General features: G+C 41.3%; 1 pseudogene; it reads right to left on the reverse strand.

Annotated features, from left to right (window-relative positions):
* Positions 1-223: 223 nt before the first annotated feature.
* On the reverse strand, positions 224-18,620 carry LOC132381571 (Ig heavy chain C region-like; annotated as a pseudogene).
* Positions 18,621-20,022: the final 1,402 nt, after the last annotated feature.

A 20,022-nucleotide genomic window follows, 5' to 3' on the forward strand; every position in this document is an offset into this window, starting at 1 on the left:
CATTTTCAGAAACAACGTAAGGTTAAAAATATTCTAGTGCTATTGAGAGCTCATCACAATGTTATCGAACAGATGAAATTAATGGAATATTTCATTTACGGTGTGATAATCCGAAGAGCGAATGCTATGCGTGGTCTACAGTAAATCAGCAAAACGGAAACTCAAACAGCTACGCGGTAAGCAAGAAACACTTCCAAGCTACTCGTCATCAAATCAAGGATGATTAGAAGCACGATTTTAAGCTGTCAGTTAGAACAACTGACACGTTAACTAAAGTAGGTTTACCCCGGGATTTATTAATACTTCTAACAATATTTGTTTGTAGCGACGGATGTCCAACCAAACAGCTGTAGGTGGTTCCCTTCTCCCAGTCTTCTGCGCTGATCCTCAGTTTGCTGGTGACCGAGTTAGAGCCGTTTTCCTTATCGCTGTTAAACTGGATCGAGAATCCCGAATGCAAAAGGGTGTCATTAGCCATCCAACCGACGTATATATCTTCCGGATAAAAACCGGTCACGAGGCAAATTAGGGTAGCTGCTTCCTCGGCTTGAATCTCCTCAGCTGATGGGTACAAGAGGTAGGCTTTAGGGCGGTGCATTTCAGTAACTGGAAGGGAAAAAACACATGTTAAATTAGTTTCATCTTGACTTGCAGGTTTGTATCTTCACCAGACTCCGGATGTCCAAATATCAATAAACTCAGAAATTAGATCAGTTTTTCAACTCAAGACATATCGTCTCCAAATATAAGTAAGGTGTTACATTTGCTTTTTGTTATTAAGATACCATGTATAGTTTTGCAGTTTTGTGCAGCTTCTTTTCTACGTTACCACGAGTGGACATTTTTTTTTCTTCTGGATTGCTGTTACGCAACGGAATGGAGGAGATTATATTTTCAACTCTATTGATTAGTTCATAATGTCTGCCAAAAAGTTTATTTGATGTGCCTCAAGACGGCAGTTAATTGCGCTTACCCTTGGACTTTTTAGTGGCGGTTTTCAGTGGTGTTGGCAGATCACGGTATTCTACGAAGCACAGGTATTCGGTTCCACTGTTCCACTCCTCTGCACTGATCTTCAGTTTGCTGATGATGACGGATTTACTTCCCCTCCTCTCTGGACCGCGAGTCTCTACTCCGTTCATTCTCCGACTCCCATTTACTCGCCAGGAGACTGTGACGTCCTGTAAATCTGTGTAAACCACTTCACACACAATTGTTGCCCTCCGAAGCGTCCAAATCTCTTCAAAGGAAGGCTTTTTTATGATGGCATTAATGTCAGCCACACGGCATTCTTCTGGCAAAAAAGTGGGAATTGTTATATTCATTCTGTGATGTTTCAGATGTGGATTATAACAACTATAACCAGGCCGGAGTAGCTCGTAATCCCACTACTATGCATTTCTCTGTGACATTTTTTTCTGCTTCCTTAATACAGCTATTCTGGCCTTATCAGCCCGACTCCTCTATCTTCCTTGTCTGATATCCTCATTGATTTTCCCGATTATAGAAACAACAGCGCAAACAGTACACTGACATGACTTTAACAGTAAGTATTTTTCCCATTCAGGGATGCAAACGTTCCCCCTTAGATCTTCAAAATACTGAGGCTTCCTTCAAAGGTATTCACACAAAATCAGCAAAAGTCCCCAGTGTGATTCTAAAAGAAGTTGATCGAAAAGAACTATTAAGGGTAAAGTTATACTCAGTGAAAACTGCAGTACTTACTCCATTATGGACGGAGTAGCACGCTCTTGGAAATAAGAAAACAAAATATAAAATGCCACTGATTTCTAATAAAGCACATGTTGTGTGATTAGCATTCAATACATCACTACTTTACGAACCGAGGACGGACTGCCAGTCCTTCAATATTTTCGGTCATATTTTGTGGGAGTTACTCCACCAGAAATAGGATAATTTGCCAGTAACGTGAAACGGAAGCGGCCACATTGACTCCGTAGGTTACCACGTGCCATAAAACGTAATGGAACCACGTATTCGAAGGAAGCGCTTCCACTTAATTGATCTTAAAAACATAAAACTCTACTGCGATGTATGAGCCGACACCTGCATTATTTACCACCCAACGCATTCCAGAAAAAAATATAAACCGTGGTATTAAAATACAGTAACATTTGGAGGATCAATTCAGTTTCAAATGTGTATGAGCCTCTGGTAATTTTGCTTTATTACTTTTTTTTTTCGATTCTCGATGCATCTAGTAAGTTCATGGTTTACCTGTCTTGCATAGAAAATGTGAGCTATTTTCCTGAATTGCTTTAATGCTTCTGGCGAAGCATAATTTTCAAAGCTGTTGGGTAGCGAGTTACAGAATATAAACCCATCGAAACTGAAAGGAAGGTGCCATAGTCTATTTCCAAGTGACACCCGTGTATTTGAAGCCCCTGTCCATCATGGTATTCTGTGTTTGGGTGACACTGTCAGAGTAGCACGGGTGAATAAAAGCAGTCCATTTTGTGCATGTTAAACAGTACAGCAACCATGTACCAGAAGTGAACCCTTTAAGGGTTTACGGCCCTAAAAGCTGTGACGAACAGGACATCACAGTGATCGATACTGGGGCCTCAGATAATCTGAATCTATTTCAATTATATTACTGGGGGATGTACTGTAATATGTTTACTGGGAATACAAGCTATGTAGCATTGTGGGCTGTGGGAAAGATTCTGGGAGAATTTGGTGGGATTTACAGAAGGTAAGTAAATTGTTAAGTACTCAGCAGATTGAATGTTACGTGGAAAACGTGAGGATCCCGACCGAGGAGAAATAAATATGACGATAATATATTTTATGAATGGTCGGAAACTGGAAAATATTGGTGTTCGGAGTGGTCTGAATGTTCTTGTGCGTGAAACACTGAATATGCAGAGCAGATTGTTATAATTTATTTTAGTTATTGTCTAGAAATTATGTCGTAGAAATCTCACTTTGCAGTCAGTACCAGCTTTAGGATATGATATCGATCTTCCCGCAAGAAGTCATGGACTGCTTCATTTGATGAGGCATTGCGATTGGATTTGTTCGATATGCTTACATGAACGATCATCTGCGCTTATCATGGAAAGGAGTTCACTCATGAAGCTCCTGAAGGGTACTAAACTGCCCTAACCATCTAATACGATGACGTCTTTGTGCTTGTATAATTGATTTTCATCATCTTCTTTGGGGCAAATAGTGGTTCTGACCTTTGCCAACCAACAACACGGAGCCACGGTAGCGCGACGCTATTACCGCTCAGAACGTCTAGGAGTTCGGAGTTTAATGCCTGCGCTGTTCTTTAAGGAGTCTGTGCGTTCTCCCCGTGGAATGCACGGGTTTTCCCCAGCTGCTCCAGCGTCAAAGAGAAACCGGGTTGCTTAGTTGGGGTCATTGAGAAGCATAACTCGCATGTGTGTGTATCGCAATGGAATACATGGAATTACAGATGCATGAGAGAGGAGCTTGTCCAGGTAGATTGGAAGAGGATATTGGCGGGGATAACTGCAGAGCAGAGATGGCTGAAGTTTCTGGGAATAGTTCCACAAGGCGCAGGATAGATATGTGCCACAGAGGATGCAGTTCTGAAATGGAAGGGGCAGGCAACCGTGGCTGACAAAGGAAGATAAGGACTGCGTACAAGCCAAGGAAAGGGAATATAAGGTAGCAGAAGCGAGAGGGAATGTAAATGATTGGGAAGCTTTTAAAATCAAACAAAACACAGGTAAAAAATGCTATAAGGGAAAATGTGAAATTTGAGGACAGACTAGCCAATAATATAAAGCAAGAATTTTTTTTCAATTATTTAAAGGGTAAAAGGGAAGTGAGAGGTAATATTGGACCATTAGAAAATGATGCTGGTAAGGTAGTAATGGGGACAAAGAAATGTCAGGTGAACGTAATGGGTATTTTGCATCTATATTCATTGTGGAAAACACTAGCAGTGTGCCAGAGGGCCATGGGCATCAGAGAGCAGGAGTGAGTGCCATTACTATTACAAAGGAAAATAGTGCAAGGCAAACTTAAAGTTCTTAAGGTACATAAGTCACTTAGGTCAAATGGTTTACATCCCAGACTCCAGAGAGAGGTTGCTGAAGAGATAACGGATGTATTGGCCATGATCTTTCAAGAATCACTTGATTCTGGCATGGTCCGGGAGGTCTGGAAAATGGCAAATGTCACTCCACTCGTTAAGGAGGGAGGGTTATAGGCCAGTTAGCCTAATCTCAGTGGTTGGGAAAGTGTTGGAATCTATTACTAAGGGTGAAGTTTTGAGGTACTCGGAGATTAATGTTAAAAAGGTCAAAGTAAGCATGGTTTCTGTGAAGGGAGATCTTGCCTGACAAATCTTTTAGAATTCTTCGAGGAAGTAACAACCAGGGTGGACAGAGCGAGGCTGTGAATGTTATTTACTTGGATTTTTAGAAGGGCTGTGATAAGATGCCACAATTGAGGCTGCTCAGCAAGATAAAACCGTATCTCTTTACCAGAAAGATGCTGGTATGGGTTCCATATGGCAGGAGGCAGTGAATGGGAATAAAAGAAGCCTTTTTCTGTTCGGCTGCCGGTGACTTGTGGTGTTCCCCACGGGTCAGGAATAGGACACCTGCTTTTCACATTGTTTATCAATGGTACACATAGTGGAATTGATGGCTTTGTGGCAAAATTTGCGCATGATACGAAGAAAGGTGAAGGAGCAGGTAGTGCTGAGGAAGCAATGCAATTGCAGCAGGGCTTAGAGAACTTGGAATAATGGACAAAAGGTGTCAGATGGAAAACAGTGTTGGGAAATGTATGATAGTACATTTTGGTACAAGGAACAATAGTGCAGACTATCATCTAAATGGGTAAAAGTTTCAAATATCAGAGGTGCAGAGGGACTTAGATGTGCTCGTGCAAGACAGCCAGAATGTTGATTTACAGGTTGAGTTTGTGGTAAAGAAAGCCAATGCAACGTTGGCATTTATTTCGAGGGGAATAGAATATAACAGCAAGGACTTTGTGCTGAGCATTTATAAGGCACTAATCAGGCCGCACTAAAAGCATTGTCAACAGTTTAGGGCCCAATATCACAGAAAGGATGTGTTGCCATTGGAGAGAGTCCAGAGGAGGTTCCCGAGGATGATTCCAGGAATGATGGGGAAAACATTTTGGGACTGTACTTACTGGAATTTAGAAGTATGCGTGTGGATCCCATTGAAACCTCCCTATGTTGAAAGGACAAGTTAGGGTGATGTGGAAAGGATGTTTTCTATTGTAGGGTATCGAGACCTGGATGGCACAGCCTCAACATTGACGGGCGCCCCATTAGAACAGACGTAAGGAGGAATTTTTTCAGCCAGCGAGTAGTAGATTTGTGGAATGCTCTGCCACAGACTGTGGAGTAGGCCGCCCGTGCATATAGTTAGTGTGGAAGTTGATCGTTTTCTGATCGGTAAGGGCATCAAAGGACATTGTGAGAAGGCAGGCATATGGGGTTGAGTGGGTTCCGGGATCAGCCGTAATGGAATGACGGAGCAGACTCGATGAGCTGAATAGCCCAATTCTGTTCCTATTTCATGGTTTTTTGGTCTTACTGTAAAATTTAACCAACAATTAGGTTAAGGTTGATCAGGGTTGTGCAGCTTTTGGTGTGGCGTGGCTCGAAAGACAGAAATAGCCTACTCCATGCTGTATCGCTAAATTAATGTTCGCTGTATAATGGGATCTAATGATCCAAGTAATTGACAGAACTATGTTGACTTTGCATCTTCCTGTGAATTTCATTTCAGTTTCTCCATAAAACGGATATGCCTGATATCCCTAACCTTCCTATAGATAGTCGTGGATGATATTATGTTTTGTTGTGAGATCCAGGCCGAGGACCAATCACAGCATGCGAGAGAAAAAAACTGACAAGTCGTCAGGTCGAAAGTATTCCACTCAGACGTGTTTTCTCCAGTCCAGGTCAGATGGCTGCTGATGGCACGGAGGATTTCAATACTTACTGCGTTGCAGCTATATACGATCCTGGTCAGGACCCATTGGAGTACTGTGCTCAGTTCTGGTCGCCTTATTACAGGAAGGATGTGGAAGCCATAGAAAGGGTGCAGAGGAGATTTACAAGGACGTTTCCTGGATTGGGGACCATGCCTTATGAGAATAGGTTGAGTGAACTTGCCTTTTCTACTTGGATCGATGGAGGATGAGAGGTGATCTGATAGAAATGTATAAGATGATGAGAGGCATTGATCGTGTAGATAGTCAGAGCCGTTTTCCCAGGGCCTAACTGGTTGCCACAAGAGGACAGAGGTTTATGGTGCTGGGGAGCTGGTACAGAGGAGATGACAGGGGTACGTTTTCTACAGTGGTGAATGCGTGGCATGGGCTGCCGGCAACGGTGGTGGAGGTAGATACAATAGGGTCTGTTAAGAGGCTTATAGAAAGATAAATGGAGCTTAGTAAAGTAGAGGGCTATAGGTATGCCTCGTAATTTCTAAGGTAGGGACATGTTTGGCACAACTTTGTGGGCTGGAGGGCCTGTATTGCGCTGTTGGTTTTCTATGTTTCTATGACTCACATCAGTTAATTGGACCTACATTTGTTTATTTATTCTAAGATATAGCGCAGAATAGGGCCGTCCAGCCATTCGGGAAGCGCCACCAGCAACTGCTGATATAACTCTGGCCTAATCACTGGACAATTTACAACGACCAGTTAACTTACTAACCGGTAAATCTTTAGACTGTGGAAGGAAATCGGAGTAATAGGAGGAAATCCACGCATTGCACAGAAAGGACGTACAAAATCCTTACAGAGAATGGTCCCACCCAATTATTCATGCCAATACATCGGAGACTCATCGTTAAACCATCCTGCGTTACCTGTGAATTATTAGTATGCTAATTCCTGTCTATTGATTATACTTTAATTGAGCTTAAAAAACGTTTGTTTACAAGTGTGGCCCATTAAACAATCTCCTTAGAATATAATCAGAAACGCCAAGAATAGGCTCCATTCATATTGTCATTCAACAATTAATGTCCGTACATATTCCTTCAGCTTTACCCTATTTAGCTCCTATTGGTGAGACAATTTAATATTATAATGCATTTGTCTTCGCAGGTTCAACAGTGATCCGTTTGCATCTTATGAATTTTAGTTGACGCTCATATATGTTATTTTAGCAGACTATCAGAGAGGTCTGATTACTACTATAGTACATTACAATGATCGTTCCACTCTGCTCATTGCAGGCGGTTGATGCATTTTATCTTTTGTCTGGGATTTTCGAACACAGAATGGATGTGTGTATACTGGCAAACTTTTCCTTACCTTTCGGTGTCCTGATGTTTGCTTTCACAGTAGATTTTGAAGGTGAGTGCGTGACGACACAGGAGTATCTTGCGTCCTTCTTCCAATCGGCTGCAGTCAAGTAAAGGAGGCTTCTCGTGCTGAAGGTCATGTCCTGTTGAAGTGCCGTGGAGAAGTTGGTAGCGTTCGAGTGGAACGCGGCTCCGTCCTTCTGCCACAAAACGGTTATGTCATCGGGGTAGAATCCCGTTATCATGCACGTAAGTACAGCGATACCCGTAGTTTGAGTCTCCTCTGGAGACGGTGGCAAGAGGCGTACCTTTGGTTCCAATGGTTTGGCTGGAAGAGAAAGTCAACCAGTATTAATCTCCAAAAACTGTCTTTCTGAAATGTGGTTGCAATGAAACAGTGCAAGTACTCAGCTGGACTTGTAGGATCTGCGGAGAAGAAACATTGCCCCCCCTTTCTATTTGACAAGATTTCTATCAATACGCTTGTCAATTTGTTTAAGACTCAATGGTGAGCAGCCTACTTGTTAGTGAGCTGCTAAGGGTAATGTTGACAATAACTTTCTGTTCGGAAATATGCTACGTGCGGCGTACCACAGTACTGTGATTTTTGTTGTTTGTGATAGAAATAACGATTTGTATGAACATATAGGAAATATAATTCCTGAGGTTACGGTTGACACTAAACTTGCTGAATCGTGAGGTTTGGTGTCTAAGCCTGTGCCACGACACAGATCAAATAGAAAGTTAAACGTTTGGCGGCTGATGAACTTTAATGTCTCATTATTAAGAAACTTTTATGAACAGAGATATACTGAAGTTCAAGTCCATAGTATACTGAAAGTGGCAGCACCGCTAGATCGAATGTTGGCAAAAGAACATGACATACTTGCCTTCATAGATCGGGGTTTAGCATGTGAATCTTCCGAAGCTCTGTTTTAATTTTCCCAAACACTCGTGCACTCGCGTTTGAAATAAGTAGTTCAGTTCTGATCGTCACTTTATAAAATGAATGTCACTGCACTGGAAAGACTGGATATCATATTCAACTGTATGTTAACTGGACTGGAGAACCTCAATTATGGGGAGTAATTAGGTAGGCTTGGCTTGTTTTCTTTGGAGTGAAGGGAACTAAGGAGTGACCCGATAAAACTATATACAATTATCAGCGACAAAGATAAATTAAATTGCCATCATCGTTCCTTATTTACTGGCATGGAATACAAAGAGAGCATATGATTAAGTTAAGAGAAGGAGCTTTAGGGAAAGGTATGTCAAAAGAAATGGCTGATATCTTGATCGTGGTCACCATATTGAGAAAGTATTTGGACGATCACTGAAATAGGAAAGACAAAGTTTTTTTTGTTACTGCACTTTGGATTGAGATAGACGTGAAGCAGCATTTAACATGGGTTTCAGAGGGACAACTATATTTCCGTGTTGACTCATTTTATGACTCTACGACGATTGAATGTGGTAGCACAGGGATACCGCTATTGGTATGTCTGACACAAATCACGTTTAATTTAGGTTTTTCAATTCTCATGTCGATAAACATGTAGATACTAGCTACGTTGACTACTGTAATTTATCCCTAATGTGGAGGTTGAGGGTAAACTCTGTGAGGAGTTGATGAAAGTACAAAAAGATTTAAAAATGTAAAAAAAGTGCCGATGCACACAGTTTAACTGGGCCGAAGAGGCTGCTCCTATGTTCTAGGACCACATGTCTCCAACATTTCTGTTAACAATGCATCGGGGAAATGTTATTGGTGACGTAATTGTCGCCACGCCAGTCTTATAACCATATAAAATATCCACATAACCATATAACAATTACAACACGGAAACAGGCCATCTCGGCCCTTCTAGTCCGTGCCGAGCGCATACTGTCACCTAGTCCCACCGACCTGCACTCAGCCCATAACCCTCCATTCCTTTCCTGTCTATACTCCTTTCCAATTTTTTTTTAAATGACAATATCTAACCTGCCTCTACCTCTTCTGCTGGAAGCTCGTTCCACACAGCTACCACTCTCTGAGTAAATAAGTTCCCCTTCGTGTTACCCTTAAACTTTTGCCCTCAACCTCTCAACTCTCCTGAGTCTTTCCCTGAATTATATATTAACTTACGGCTCTACCAGAGGGCAACTCGCTCACAATCATGCCTGTTTTGCTCTGCAATCTGCTGCCTGACATGCAGCACTTTCTGTTCCTCTTTCTGCATCTACACTGCTTTGCAGTTCGATTGTTCTTATTGCACCCACCTTTTGTGTTTCGTGTCCGTTTTGATAACGGAGTACCTAATTGATTGTTCTGCACCGAGCAGGAGTATTCTACCCCGCTGTCCCACTCGGCAACGCTGCTGGTCAAACGGTCGACTGTCATGTACTGGCTTCCGATCTTTGTTGCCTGTCCTGTTTGAACACCATCAGCCCTTTTCTTTCCACCCACTGTCCAGGAGATGGAAACCTCAGCTGGAGTTGTGGCGATCACTTCACACACCAGTGTGGCAGTTTTGTTTATCCATATCTCTTCAACGGTAGGATCTCTGAGTAACAATGCAAAACCTAGAACACAAAATTGAGAGGACGATTTATTGATGACGAACCTGAAACATAGCAATGATTTCAATTTAATAATAAAGAAGGGTGAAGGGACGGATACATTCAGACTTTCCCTGAAAGGACGACAGTGATAAAATACCGGAGTGGTTTAAGGGTCAGTGGCTTGTGGCAGAATAGTCAGAGGTATGGAGCTAGCTAGCCAGAGAGGCATTCTGAGGGAGGACAGAACACAGAAAGCTAGATCGTGGAAGCGATTATTAGATGGAAAAAGGTGCCAAAATATGCAACGTCTAAGGTCATTCCATGTATTTATGCAAGAATGAAAGACCAGGTTAGCACAAAGTTTAACGGTTTGAGTTGTCGGGTCGTTGCCTCGGCTACTTTCTTCCTTTCACTTATTTATTTTCCTACACTTTCATTATTGCATGCTGATTCCAGCCAGGGATATAACATATCCATAAAATTTAACGTGCAACGACATTTAAAGAGGAGCGCAGAATATCTTTCACCACCCTTTGCCCGTGATCCTCTTTTAATCATTTATTATTATATTGTATTTTTTCCTTTACTGTGCCTACTGTCTTGTTTATTAATTATTATACTGTCTTGATCTGTTTTGTGCACTTTACAGAGTCCCGTGTAGGCTTGAAGTCTGATGTAGTTTTGTGTTGTTTCACATAGCAGCATGGTCCTGGACGATCGTTGTTTCGTTTTAACTGTGTACTGCACCAGCAGCTATGGTTGAAATGACAATAAAAGCTATTTGACTTGACTTGATTTGGATTCCTTTGAAGCTATTAGGATACACAAATTCTATTCGATGCATTAACGTGATCTGAAATCAATATTCACTGATGCAACATGAGATATTTTGACTAGAGTTTCCAAGATTTGTTTGGAATTCTTACCTCTGATATTTCATGTTTGCTGACTAAACGTTCAGAATCAAATTCCAGTCTGTCCCTTATCCGAACTTTACATTAACAGGCATCTCAGTCTTTACTAGTCTGGTTCTTTTTAAATCGCGTTTATAAATGATCGCAACACAAGAACTGTAAAACTGAGAATGAAAGTGGAAATTTTTCACTTGTAAATTAGGAACTCCCTCTCACCTGACTCAGTTCGTATGTCTTTGCGGATATTGCCGCTCGTTGCAGAGTGGGATACGTGGCACAAATACACAGCACCACCGGCTCATTCATTCAGCGGCACTTTGAGCACACTTGCTGAGGTAAACGTTCTGTTTGATGTTTTAACCGGAGGACTGATGTTAAAGGCAGAATGTACGGCTGGTCCGTTTTTCTGCCAGATCACTATGATGTTTTCAGGTAATTGTGTTTTCAGCACAAAGCTACACTAGACTACGTGAAACCTCATGACACAAATCAATTCCACAAAACCCTGTGCCTTTTGTTTGTCAGTTACAGAATAGACAAGATTGATGTTTGGTGCGATCAGTTGCCTTGCTAAAATTAACAAAAACAAAAGACGTATGCTACTAATTTGGTTAGACATTTATCACTGTCCGGCAAAATATTAATCTTCAGAAACATCGTTGAAATGATTGGATCAATTTTACGTTGTTCTTCGTGACAACGTGTTAGGCATAATACAACTGCTATACTACTTACATCTAGAACTATGTTAGCGCTTCTAAGACGTTTTGGCTGAAGGGGCGACTTAAACAACGGTATTTCATTCAGTATAGTGGTATCAGAGCTTGCAGTGAATGTTTCGTGTACCTTGAATTGTACTTTATAATTACGCCTGATAAACGCTTGGCCGTTTCAAAGGTGCTCACGAAGCAACACAGAGAAGGAAGACTGAAAATCTAGCTGCCGGAATAAAAATCTTTCACTTAATGTCAGCAAGACCAAGGAGCTGATTATTGACTACAGGAGGAGAAAACCGCGGGTCCATGAGCCAGTCCTCATCTTCAAATTCCTCAACTATCCTGAGTCAAATCTCATAAGTGTCATTAGAAAGATAACGCAGCAGTAGAACTGCTTTCTTAGAAGTTTGAGAAGATTCAGCATATCACTTAAAACTTTGACAAACTTATGTAGATATGTGGCTGAATTTTCCATTGGAAATTCCAATGCCCTTGCGTGGAAAGCCTACAAAAAGGTGGTGGATATTGCCCAGTTCATCACGAGTAAAGACCTCCACACCATTAAACACATCTACATAGATCGCTGTCACAGGAAAGCCGCATTTATCTTCGAGGACCACCACCATCCGTGCCACAATCTCTTCTCGCTACTGCCATCAGAAAGGAGGTACAGAAGCCTCAGGACTCAAACCATCAGATTCAGAAACAATTACTACCCCTGCACCATCAGGCTTTTGAACCATAAAGGATGCCTTCACTCAATTCATTCACCTGCTACAGAGCCTTTCCCACAGCCCTGTAAAATACAATTGATCACTGTAAAAAAAATCGTCTCATGTTGTCAATATTTATTGTTTATTTATTTATTATTGTTATTTTATTTACTTTTTTAAATTGAATTGCGCAGTTTATGTTTTGCCCATTGGTTGTTCATCTTGATGTGCACGGGGTTTCATTGGTTTTATTCTGTTCAATGGTATCAATGAAATTCATTATTTAAATACCACCAAGAAAATTAATTTCGGGCTTGTATATGATGACGTATCTGTACTTTGATTATACTTTGAACTTTGTACTTTAATGATCATGATGTACATAATACTCACAACAAAAATATGAGCAGTGTACTGCACCTCAGTGTGGTATGGCAATTGTCCCGTATTGGACCGCAAAGCACTCCAACGGGTGGTGTAAACTGCCCAGCGAATTATAAGCACCCAGTTGCCCACCATTGAGAACATTTACCATAAACATTGCCTGGTCTGAGCGAAAAGCATTATCAAGGATGCACCTCAGCCTAGCCATGGACTTCTTACTCTCCTCCCATATGGTAGGTGCTGCAGCAGCCTCCGCTCCCGCACCAGTAGGCTCAAGAAGAGCTTTTTCCCTGAGGCTGTGACTCTGCTGAACCTCACATCACAGCGCTAAACAGAATTGCACCAATATTGAACTGTCTCAGTACTTTTATATATATGTGCTGTAGCACTTACTTTTTATTCACAGTTACTTTATAAATAATACCATTCTTTCGCACTTCTGATCAGATGCTAATTACATTTCATTGGCTTTGTATGTGTACTCGGCAAAAGGACAATAAAGTTGAATCTAATCTAATCTAATCTGAAACGTTACCAATCTGTCCATAGCACACAACACTGTATTTTATAATCTGCACAATTACGATTTTCTCAAACTGCATCTTGCTGTTGATGAGTATTGAGGTGTACTGAATGTGGGAATCAAGATGGCAAGCTTACAGTGTGCCCGCTGAGATCAACCTGGCATTAGATAACATTGATCATTATACCACATTAATTCTCCAAGTCCACCCTTCCCATGAAACATCCCGTTTTACACCACGAGAGACAACTTCCGGTACCCGGTGGGATGAAACTGAAGCAAACTCGTGAAAAGTGTCGTTAGTGTCAAATCAAATTAGCCAGGAATGTGCTGGGCAACCTGCAGCAATCGCTGTTTCCGGCGCCGACATAGCATGCTCACACTCACTAACCCTAAGCATACTGCTTTGGAATATGGGAGAAAACCGGAGCACCTGGAGGAAACACACGCAATCACGGAGAAGAACGTACAAACTCCTGACAGACAGGAATTGAGCCCCAATCTTACAGCCGACATGGTAATAGTGTTATGCCAAGTGCTCGCTAGAATCACGTGGATAGGTGCTGGGTCCCGAATATTTATAATCAGTCTAAACGATAAGGACGAAGGAAACGTGGATATTTAGAACGAGGTTTGGAGAAGCAGAAGGCACATGGTAAATCAGCAGTTAGCACAATGAAATTGCAGATCGGCCGGTCTTATTTTGGAGTTCGATTCCGGCGCCATGTCTAAGGAGTTTGCTCGGTCTCTCCGACACCGTGTGGGTTTCCTACCGATACTCTCATTAACTCCGAAAGTCCAAAGACAGAACTTTGATTAGGTTAGGGTTCAATAGGAGAGTTACAGGGTGGCGTGACTAGTTGCAAAATGAAGTCCTTTCTGTGCTGTATCTCTGAATAAAATAAAAGCAACAAAAGAAACAAAAAATAGAAACAAGTGTTTCGATCTACCGAAAGTGAGCAGAACTTGTACAAGTTACTTACACTGATTCTACATGAATCCATTTTGGTTTATTCGTCTCCACAATCACATCAATTCCACCCAAGTGCTGTCATTGTTTTAAGCACTGTGAACAATATTCTTTTGAAAATTAACTAACCAGCTGCACGACTTTCGGATGTGGCAGGAAACTGGAGCATAAATATGAGGTCACTCTTTTATGATAGAGTGTAGGTAAAGTTCTCTTTTCTCTTGTAGTGTATTACAAATATTGGAATTACTTACATGCAGTAGAAGGATATTCCAGTACTTTTTAAAGGAGAAATGGATGGGTACGTACAAAGCAAAGGACAATCACATATCACGGGTGGGGAGTGAAGGCTAGAGCTCATAATAAGACTGACGACTGTGAAGTGGAAAAGTAGGATTAGCGACGGGATGGCCAGGTCCATTTCCTAATTTGTATATTCGCATTCTTGCCTTGAATGTTCATGTCAGCAAAGGAGTCAGAAGCCAAGGATGAATAGAGTTGGAGGGTAGATTTAATTAAATCGTTGGACCCGTTGAGGGTAATGGGATGAGGAATCACATCCATAATGTTGCTGGGGTGATGAAGTCACTGTCTGAAGGGTGCGTGCAGGAAAAAACTGTGATCCTATTTGGAAAATACATGGATCCCTGCAGTTTGCAGGATGGAGGAGGTTGGGCTCACATTGGATACGATGGGATTAAAAGCCTCATTTCTTCTGGGCCTTCTCACGCATGCCTGTGCCAATAGCCACCTCTCAATCACCTGCACAGTTAACATGAGGTGGGCAAGTGAACAAATAAAAACGAGGAAGCGACAAGCAGAGCAGTCATTGTGTGAGTGGACCAGTGTTGGAGTAGGGAGGATCTGACTCACCAGGCTTGAGTGACAATTAGCTTGGGCAAGGCAAGTATCTGGTTATTTTCTTTTTCTACAATCTTCCACGGATGGTACGGAGAGCAGTGAGGAATGCTCCAGGGACGTGTTGTGTTCTTTGTGTGAGATTTGGAACCCTGGGAGACCTCCAGCCTTCTGGATAACCACATCTTCATCAGTTTCACCGAAATGCAGCTTCTCAGACAACGTGCTCGTTGACCTTCGGCTCATAGGGGAAAATGAGGAAGAGATACATAGGCCCTACAGGAAGTGGTCACCCCGAAGCTTGGTGACTGTCAGGAGAAGGACAGAAAATGGGCAGCCAATGCAGAATACCTCTGTGGCTGTTCCCCTCAATAATAAGTACACCACTTTCGAATGTGTGTGTGGTGCACTAGGACGACCTACCAGCAGGGGGGAACCGCAGCGATAGGTTTTCTGGCACTGCATCTGCTGCAATGGTTCAAAAGGAAAGGGGGCAGAAGAGGACTGAACTAGTGATAGGAACAGTTGACGCCAGGATCTATGGACACGATAGAGACACCCGGATAGTATGTTGCTTCCTAAGTGCAAGTTTCAGAGACGTCTCAGAATGGATCCAGAGGATTTTAAATGGGGAAGCTGAGCAGCCAGAAGTCTGGGTACATAGTAACACCTATGGCATAGGTAGGAAAAGGGAGGAGTCCTGAAGAGCGAATTGAAGCCGCTAAGTAAAAAGCTGAAAACCAGGACCTCTATTGTTGTACTGTACTCTCTGGAGTTCTGCCTGTGCTACGCCACAGTAAAATTCAAAAAAGGATGGTCTAGCAGATGAATGTATGGTTGAAGAACTAGTGCAGGAGCACTGTTGAATATTTATGGATCATTGGGAGCCCTTCTGGATGACCAACACAATAGGAGCGTGTTTGGGGATCAATATACTTGCGGGAATGTTTACAAGAGCTGTTGAAGAGGGTTTCAACTAACTTGGCGAGGTGATGGGTGACGGTGAGATAGTGAAGAGGATGTGGCAGCTGGTATGCAAGCAGAGGCAGTGTGCAGTGGAATTTTCAAGAAGGCCAGATAGATGATTGGGCAAAATTACAGTCAGTGAGTTGCAGTGTAACAGGGGACAAATGGAAAAATGTTGACTAATACTGGACAGAAGATCTTATATTTGAATGCACGCAGTTTGCGAAACAAGGTAGATGATTTTTAGCGCAGTTTGAGACTGGCAGATATGAAGATGTCGGCATCACTGAGTCATGGCTGAAAGAAGATTATAGTTGGGAGCTTAACGTCCAAGGATACACATTGTATGGAAAGAACAGGCAGGTAGGCAGAAGGGATGGTGTGATTCTGTTGGGAAAAAATGAAATTCAGTCCTGAGAAAGAGGTAATATAGGAACGAAAATGTAGAATCTTTATAGGTAGTTTAAGTGGTTTTTAGACGACGATATGTATTTCTAAATAAAATACATTTTATTCTATTCCAGCAGTGTGTCAAGTTGTTTTCACTACGAGTTTATGATTCAACTTCCCTGCCAAGTATCAAATGATGAAAATACGGTTTATATTTCTGGCGACCCCTTTGTGCACTATTTCATCTTCAAACGTCTTTCGTACTTGGGTCAACTTTACACACTCAATCTTCATATATTTGAACCGATGAAAAGGTTTTCTCTAATATAGGTAGCGCACGGCAATGTAGGTCATGTCTGCGACAGTGGGATGCTAATCGGCATTCAAATATATGAAAAATCGCGTTATATCAATGCATCAGGTAATACTTTAAAGTTACTGTCGTGGAAGGAGTGCAGCAGATCGAGGGTAATTGATGTGCTTCGATTTGAAAAAAATACTCCAAGTTCAATTTTCTTCTTTTAAGCCAACGAAAGAATTATCTTGGGAGGAAAGGCACGTATTTAACTTCTTCTGGGACATCTCAGCAAGTTAGCATTTTTTCTATTTGCAAAAGTACATTATCAAATTGCACTACACCGGTTGCATCATTTAAGTGAGAATCTAATTGCCCTTCTCATCGGGGAACATATGCGCTTGCCCAAAATGTAATAAAAGATGTCACTTACCAGCTTTCACAGTCAGATTTGTGCCACCTCCGTCTGCGGTACACAATGATTTACTTCCTATTCATCCCAATGCGGAAAGTGATCATTAAAAGTGAACTATAGAGGTAGGTCTTCCAGAATAAGACAGAAACAAAAGGCTTAACAATATATTCTATTTGTCAATGGGTTTCAATTTCTTTCAGTTTTCATCTGCCTTTCTGTTTATTCGGTGTTTTCAAAGGGCTTGTGATATCGAAACGGGAATTTTGGTGATTAAGCACCAAGGAACGTAGGTGGAATTCAACCCAAAGAAGAAGTATATTTTTAAAATTATGTCGAGCAACATCCATGAACGTATAGGCACAGTTTGTAATCCCATTTACAAATCGACGAACAAAAAGAACTGTCCCGGAGGTTTGTGCTATGGCTTAGACTGCTGTGGCTTTCTGTTGGCACATCATTTCACGTGAGAACAATAACCTCACTGTTGTAAATAGTGTATAAATCCGTCAAGTAATCCTATACCCCCATGATATGAGGGAACTGGACATGAATAAATAGGTTTTATTGGCTTCCGTCGAAAATAACTCTCAGCCAGGCAGATATCAAGGAAACTATCAAGCTTTGTTATTCATATGATTATAACATTTATACTGCAATTGCACAAATATGTACAGCAAGGTTCCATTATGCCTACCAGTGTCTGGCAGAGGCAGCATGTTTGGCAGTGAAAAGTTTAAGTCGCTGAAGTTTATGTCTTGTGATAGTTTTGCATTAAGAATTGCGGAAGAGATTTATGTATGACGGAGATTGTAGATTCATCACTGTGACACTTTTGTTGACACAGTAATTGATGCTAGTACTAAAAGGTTCCTTGTACATCAATACAAGATCATCTGGTCAAGGCGCAAATTACAATCTTGCTTAACGCCGTTTTTATTCCGCCCAGCTACTTTTATAGCCAATAATCCCTCGAAAATAGCGTCTGCATTGTGCAGTTCAGAAACTAGTTAGCATTGTCCTTTCTCCAATTACCAAATGCATTTGTGATTTTTGAATTGCAGAGTCCATGCTTTGGATCACTGTGGCTGTCGTTTGCATGGCAGAAATACGTGGCATCTGAAGGGAGGATAACAAATTTAATCATCACATATCTGAAGCAGAACAGGTTTTAACATAAAATAAAATTTGTTTATGCAAAGGCAAAATAATAATCATTATTCTCTTTAAAAAAGAACAGCACGTACTCGGTAACCACACGAAAAATATCAAAACACACAAAACATTCATGGTTTCTTCACCACCAGAAAGCCTGTTAAGTAGAAAAGTTTCCAGACATCAGCGTCGGCTGTCTGTGCAACGTTGTGAAGGAGCGAAGACTTTATAAGCCTCGAGAGTCTGGGCACATTTGCATAATACAGAAGGCGTATTAACTGCGATTATAGCTCGGTTAATTATATGTATTATATCCGATATTTCCATAATTACATCGGTGAAATATATGAGCATAAACGTATGGATAGAGATATAGAGGAAGATCTCCATTGCTTACTTCCATCCGTACTGAATGTGTTTCCATTCTTCATTGCTTTATTATCTGGAGAGGGCTTCAAAAATCTGTTAAAAGCATCCATGAGTAACCGTCAACTTGAGACAGCAAATGCAGTAAAAGCCTTTCGTTTAATCACCATGAAAAACTAAATAATATTCCTGTTGTTGCACATTTCTGTCTCGCGGTCCTTCATCTGTTCAACATTGGTAGGCAACATGAATCTGAGGCCAGCCGTAGTTATAAAACTGACCTTAAGTTTATTGTCAATGGTGGTCTCTTAGAATTTAGTGACGTCGCTTGCAGTGTATGTGCGTAATAACGAAGCATCACACAAGATTCTGGAGGAATTCGGCTAAACATTACTGCGAAAAATGAATTCAGATGTGCCTATTTTAGGGCAATAATCCGGGTCATCTATGGTCAGGGAAAACACCACAGCTGGATTTAGGAACGAAGATCCTGTCAGGTGGTTTACTTTAAAGATATTAGTTCGAACTTCCAATAACATGATAAAATACGACACACATTCCATTATGAAGTGAAGGGAAGAAGTAGATGGGCAATGAATGTGTATAATTATCAAACTCCGAAGGTCGATGTTACTCATAAAAATGTGTAACTTGAATGGAACATACAACTTCTAAGGAACCTTCGATGGCGACAGGCGTGGAAAATTTAGTCAATAAGAAAAATAAAGAATTCATAAGGTTTAGGAGGATAACATTGAACAGTGATACCGAGAAAATATAAATAAGCCCGAAAAGACATTCAGTATTAAATTAGGAGATAGAGGGTGCTATAATCCTATTTTGGCAAGGCCGACATATATATCAAGAGACAGGGGAACTAGAACGAGGATAGAACCACTGACAGAAAAAGTAGGAAGCATGTTTTTGGAGAGACAGCAGTGCGGTTCTAAATGTGTATTTTACGTCAGTTTTCACCAAGGAGAAATCTTCATAGGATAGTGAGATCAGAGTGGAGCATACTAAGATGCTAGGAAATTTTAATAAGGAAACAGATAACGTTAGATCACTCTAAAATCATTACTTTGAAGTCTTCTGGGGAGAGGCGATAGGTGTATATACCGTTGACCAACAACTTCGTTTAAGTTCAAGTTCATTGTCATTTGACTGTACAACCCAAATATTATAACATTCAGTACAGTTAGACCACCGTGCTTCAATGTAACAGATATCACACAGCACGGCAACCAAAGTATTATACTATAAAAGGGTTAATATAATTGAAAGTGCATGTTGTAAAACACAGCACAGGTAACCAGTAAACAGCTCTCAGTCCTAGTAACGGGACCTCAGTAGTGGCAGAGTATTCATAAGTCTCACAGCCTTCAGGGAAAAAGCTGTTACCCTGTCTGGCAGACCTATTCCTGACGCTACTTTACCTCCATCCGGATGGAAGTGGGTCTAAGAGATTGTGGGATGGGTGGTCCTGATCCACAACAATGCTTCTTGTAAATGTCA

The sequence above is a fragment of the Hypanus sabinus genome, chromosome 26 (assembly GCF_030144855.1).
Source record: "Hypanus sabinus isolate sHypSab1 chromosome 26, sHypSab1.hap1, whole genome shotgun sequence".
In the NCBI taxonomy this organism is placed as follows: Eukaryota; Metazoa; Chordata; class Chondrichthyes; order Myliobatiformes; family Dasyatidae; genus Hypanus; species Hypanus sabinus.